We start from the raw sequence: 6,278 nt of genomic DNA on the forward strand, positions 1-6,278 counted from the left end.
CTGAGTGCCACATGCACCCTGCCCCACCTTACCCACAGAGGGGAGGGAGAAAGTGTTCCTATTGGGCTGCTGGGCAGAGGGTCGAGTGAAGTGAGAAAAGTCCTCAGCACAGGAAAAGAGGGGGAGGGAAGTGGCCCAAATGCTCTGCTCCCCTTCAGTTCTGCCACCTGTGAGCCACCCACCTTACCCCCTATGAGCTCCCATTGGGTGGCTGGGCAGAGGGACAGGTGATGTGAAAAAATGTTGTTAGCCATGATGGAGAGGGGGAGGGGAGCAGCTCTGCCTGAGTTCCTCTGCCTTTCTAGTAATGAACTTGATGAGCCACAGCGTGCATGCCCTGTTTGGCATGTGCTCCATAGGTTCACCATCACAGCTATATACAGTGCAAATGGATGTTAATCTTAGAGGGAAGGGCCTGGGGGGGTGGGGGGAGGTCTCTTATAGACAAAAGGATCAGAACTGAGTATTAAAGGAATCCAGAGAAGCTAAGAAATAGAAGTGAGAAGGTAGAGCATGCCAGGCATAAAAGATAGTCAGTGCAAATGCATAGAATTGGAAAATGTAGTGTCCTGGGTGAGGTACATTAATTAGATCAGATGAAGAAATTAAAACTATCTTTAGTCTTATGAAAAAATGCTCCAAATCATATTAAATAAAGAAATGCAAATTAAAACAGTTCTTAGGTACTACCTGATACCTATCAGACTGGCTAATATGACAAACAAGGGAAATAACAAATGTTGGAATAAATGTGAAAAAAAAAAAACCTGTTACAATACACTGTTGGAGCTATGAAATGAGATAACCATTCTGGAGAGGAATCTGGAACCATGTCCAAAGGGCCCCAAAACTGTGTATACCCTTTGACCCAGCAATACCACTACTATTCCTGTATCCCAAATAGATCAAAGACAAGGAGAAAGAGCTTGTACAAAAATATTTACAGCAGCTCTTTTTGTGGTAGCAAAGGACTGGAAACTGAAGGATCATACATCAATTGGTTAATGACTGAACAAGCTGTGGTATAGGATTGTAACAGAATACTATTCTACCATAAGAAATGACAAACAAGATGATCACACACACACACACACACACACACACACACACACACACACATACACACGCAAAACAACAACAAAACCTGGAAAGACTTATATGTAGTGATGCAGAGGGAAGTGAGCAGAACTAGAAGAATGTTGTACACAATAACAGCGATAAAGTACAATAATCAAGCAAGGCTCCAGGACAACTCAAAGGGGCTTATGACAAAAAAGACTATTTACTGAGAAAGTTTGAATGCAGATTGAAGCATGCCATTCTTCACTTTATTTCATTTCCTTCATGAATTTTTCTCTAGTGTAAGCGATATAGGTCTTCTTTCACAACATGATGAAACTGGAAATATGCATTATATAATAATACATGTACAACCTACATCATATTACCTACCACCTTAGGGAAGGGGCAGAGATGGGAGAGAATACAGATTGAAAAATGTCAGAAAGTGATTATTGAAAATTGTACCAGCATGTAATCCTGGAAAAAACAACACTGAAAAATTTTTTAAGAAAAGAGAATATTGAAAGAGTTTAGGTGGTATGTAGGCGAAAGCCCCTACAAATGTATTGACTATATGAATGGAGAAAAGGGGACATGTATAAACAATGTTTTGAAGGTTAAAATGATAAGATTTAACAACAGATTGGAGACAGGATGCATACAAATGAGAGGTTAGTACCAAGGCTGCAAGCTTATGTAACTGCAAGGATGGTGGGTGCCTTGGACAGTAATAAGCAAGTTGGGAATTTGGGAGGATTTAGTGAAAAAGATAAGAGGTTTTGGACACTAAGCCCTGGGGATACAGAGACAAAACAAAACAAAACAAAAAAACACCAACAATAGTTTCTGTCCTTCAGGAGTTTGCATTCTAACTGGAGAGATGACCTGTACTTATATAATCATAGAGCATATACAAAAATAAATACAAGCTGATTTTGGGAGGAGGAACAGATCAGGAAGGGATTCACGTTGGAAGTGGACACCGAAGTGGACCTTTATTCCTCTAGAATTAGACAAATTTGACAAGATAGTAAGGAGAAGGGGCATTCATTTAGAGTAGACTGCAACCTAATTAACAAGGAATTCAAATAAGCAAGCATTCTATCAACCACTTCTTAAACTATCACCTCCCATGCCTCCAGCCCTGGGGGATAAATAGCTTGCTTGTATCCATCCCCTCCAAGCTGCCTTATCAGCACAATGCAGCAAAGCCAAGAAACTGGAAAAGGGTGTTAGTGACTCACCTAGGACATGAACACTGATGTCTTGCTGCTTGAGAGGGAAGGAAACTGGGGTCTTCTAGAGGCAGAAATGAGGGAGGAAATGAAAGAAGTGAAGAATGGTGTGAAGTTGAAGGGGGAGAGAAACAGTAAGGAGAAGAAATGAGTAGAAGAGAAAAAGGAAGGGGAAGAAGAAAGGAAAAGGGAAAGAAAAAAATACAGAGAAGGAAGAAAGAAAAGCCAATTCAATTCAATAAGCATTTATTAACCATGAATGGAGTTGTTGTTTTAGATCAGGTCTCTCTATCTTGTCCAGGCTAGAAGAGAAGACACTGACACCAACCCAGATTCATTACTAATTGGCATAGGAGCTTTGACTTGATTAGTTTCTGACCAGAACTTGTTCTCCCCTCTTTAGGCAGCTTGATGAGCTTTCACTCCCAAAAGCTCACCATATTAATGTCAAACATAATGTGAATACCCAATTAGATTAGCCCACTGCAACACAGAAATCTGGTGCTCAAGAGATCTGCTGGCCTCAGTATCTCCTATAGTAGCAGAGATTACAGACATGGAACTTTGATTAGGTACTAGGGACAGAAATGTTTAAGAAAAAAGCATCCTTATCTTCAAAAGGTTTATATTCTAGCAAAGGACCCAGCAGTAGTTAATAGAGAATAAAAGTTTGTTGAATTGAAATTTTCCTTTTTAGTGGGGAAGGGTGCAATATGTTGAGAGATAAGTGAAAAAAAGATCATTTGAATAAAGGAAGCATTAATGATAAAGGAAGGAAACAGTGCATGTATCAAGCATCTATATGCCAGGCACTGTGCTAAGCATTTTACAAACATTATCACATTTGATCTTCACAATAACTCGATAAGGGAGGTACTATTATTATCCTCATTTTACAACTGAGGAAATTGAGATTAAGGATAAATAACTTGCTCAGGGTCACAGAGCAACTAAATGTCTAAGCCTTGATTAGTCACCACTAACCACTCTGTCACCAACCTGCCAAGGAGGGGGATTAGGAAAGGTCTCATATGGCAGGTAGCACTGAACTTTAAGGAAGCCAAGGATTCTAAGAGGAGGGGTGAAGAGGAAAGGCATTCCAAGAATGAGAAACAGCTTACACAAGGCATGGAGGTAGAAGTTATGATGCTGAGTTCTGGAAAGTAAGTACGCTAGTTCTACTTGAATATAGAATGCATGAAGAAATATAATGAAAAATAAGACTGTAAAGGTAGGGTAGAATCTGATTCTGAAGGGCTTTAAATGCCAAGCTGAGGAGTCTACTTTATTCCAAAGGGAGCCACTACCGATTTTTGAGTAGGCAGGTGATATGATTAGGCCTATGATTTAGGAAGATTGGCTTGGCAGTTTCGTGGAAAGTGGATTAGAGAGATGAGTAGATGTAGGAAGATAATTTATTCCAAAAATTCAGGTGAAAAGGTGATGAGGACCTGAATTACAATGGTGGTCCTGTGCAAGAAGATGGTTATGAGAAATAATGTGGAATAGAATTAACTAGATGTGGTAACTAATTGGATATGGGTGAATCAGAGAGAGTAGAGTTGAAGATGAGTCTGAAGTTGCAAACTTGGATTATTAGAGGGTTGGCTCCCTCACCAAAAATGGGGATGTTTAGAAGAGATGTGAGTTTGAGGGAGAAGTTAATGTATTCCTTTTTGAGTATGTTGTATTTGAGATGGTTATGAGACATCTTTCTGAAGCCATCTAGCAGGCAATTGATGGACTGGGACTCAAAAAAAATTAGACCTGTACCTACAGAATTGAAAATCAACTACATTGTGATGATAAGTGGGAAATGAAGGCCCAGAACAGAATTTAGGGGGTCCACCTATAGTTAGGGGGTTAGTCATGGAAAATGACATATCATAGAAGACTGGAAAAATAACTATTCTAGACAACATGGAAAACCAGGAAAGAGCTGTGTCATTAAAAATTGAGGGAAAATATATAAAAAATCACAAAGTGACAAATAGTGTTAAAAACAAAAACAAAAAAACTGCAGAGAAACTGAAAAGAATAAAAATGACAAAAAGTCATTTGACCTTGAAAAAAAGAACTTTTTGTATGGTGGTAGGGTTGAAAACCAGATTGCAAAGTGTTGAGAATTGACTGAGAGGAAGGCAATCAGCTATTTCTAGGAATTTGTATGAAAGAAAGGAGAGTTAGAGATAGTTTGAAGTGAAAGATTTTTTCTTTCTTTTTTCTTCTTTCTATTTTTTTTAAAGGATTAGGAAGACCTGGGCATGTTTAGGAAGGAATCAGTACATAAAGATAGTTTAGAGATTAGATAAAGAGGATAATCCAAGTTAGGATATTGGACCAAAGTGAGAGGGATTGGCCTTGGAAAGAAGAGGTATATATATCTTTGTCAGGGACAGCAACAAAGGAGTAATGACTGAAGTTAGAGAGCAGTTTTTATGGCTGGAAAAGGAGGAAAAGGGGGCTCTCCATCGAAGTTCTATTTTCCTAGGAAAATAGGAAGCACTGTTTTCACCTGGAGTAGGTTTAAAGAAAAGATTTAGAATAGCTGCTGTAAAGAATATTATAGAAAGTTAGAGAAGAATAAAAGAATTGTCCTTTAGTAGTGAGGATTCAGTTAAGATTACAAAAGAATCCTTTTATTCAGCATCATTTGAATAGGAACAGAAATGATGAGACCACCCAAGGTTGGGGTTTATTAAGGTTTGAGTAAGGATAGAGAAAAAGAAAAAAGGCTATAGGAAGAGTAAAATTTGATTGGTGGAAAGGTATAGTTCACTATGTCGCTAAAGTTGGCCAGAGAAGGAAAGGTGCACTGGGAAAGCAGAGAGGAGATACAGAATAGTTTTAGGAGCAAGGCCCAAGAAGGAATGAAAGGAAAAGAAGTTATGATGGGAAGAGGTATTTCCGAGTTCTGGATCATGGAAAAAGTATGGGAGATGGCAAGAGCTAAGTTTATCACTTTCTTAGTGCAGCTGAGGTGAAGCAAAGATCAAGAAGAGACTGAAAAAAGTGGAAGGTTAAGGGGTGTGAGGGAACAATAACATGTATTTGAGTCTCCAAGGATCAGGGCAGAGATAGAGGGAGAAAGGAAATCTCTGTGATCCCTTTTGATAAAGGGGAAGCAATGACTTTGGAGCAAATACCCTACTATAAATAATCAAATTCGGTGATAGAGGGAAGTAACAATAATAATTTACATTTATATACAGCCTTCAGTTACAAAGTGTTTTCTTCAGACATCTGGAAGGGAAAGGAAGGAAAGAGAAATAAAAGCAAAGGAAAGGAAAGGAAAGGAAAGGAAAGGAAAGGAAAGGAAAGGAAAGGAAAGGAAAGGAAAGGAAAGGAAAGGAAAAAGGGAAAAGGAAAAAGGAAAAAGGAAAAAAGGAGCGAAAGGAAAGTAAAGGGGATGAGAAAAAAGAGTGAAAAGGAAGAAAAGGAAGGGGGAAGAGAAGGGGAGGGAGTAAACGGGGCAGGCCAGCTCAACTACAGTCTTTTGGCGGGGGGAGCAGGGGAGGCAGAAGCGTTTGTTGTGCTTCTCCCCGAACTGGTCCCCGAATGGTTACGCCTAGAGCCCGTGGCCAATGGGCGGCGGGGATGTTGGGAGCCGGGGCCGCTGTGTGGGCTCTCGCTGGCTGGGGACGGCGGCCGCCGCCATGATGCTTGTTTGCTTTCAATGAAAACGAGGGGGGTGAGGAGGAGGAGGCGGCGGTGGCGGCGGCGGCGGCGGCGGCGGCGAGGAGGAGACGGCAGCAGGGAAGGCGAAGAGGGCGGCGGCGAAGAAGAATCAGCGGCGGAGGGGAGGTGCTGGTGGAAGGAGTAGCGGCGGCGGCGGCCGGGCTCCGGGCGGGCGGCCGCGGGGCCCTTGGAGGGAACAAAGAGCAGCGGGAGGCTGAGGCTGAGGCGGCGGCGGCTGAGGCGGGAGCGGCGACGGCGGCAGCGGCGGCGGCGCAGCGGCAGCTGGGGGGACTGGTATGGTGG

The sequence above is a fragment of the Gracilinanus agilis genome, chromosome 2, assembly GCF_016433145.1.
Source record: "Gracilinanus agilis isolate LMUSP501 chromosome 2, AgileGrace, whole genome shotgun sequence".
NCBI classification, from domain to species: Eukaryota; Metazoa; Chordata; class Mammalia; order Didelphimorphia; family Didelphidae; genus Gracilinanus; species Gracilinanus agilis.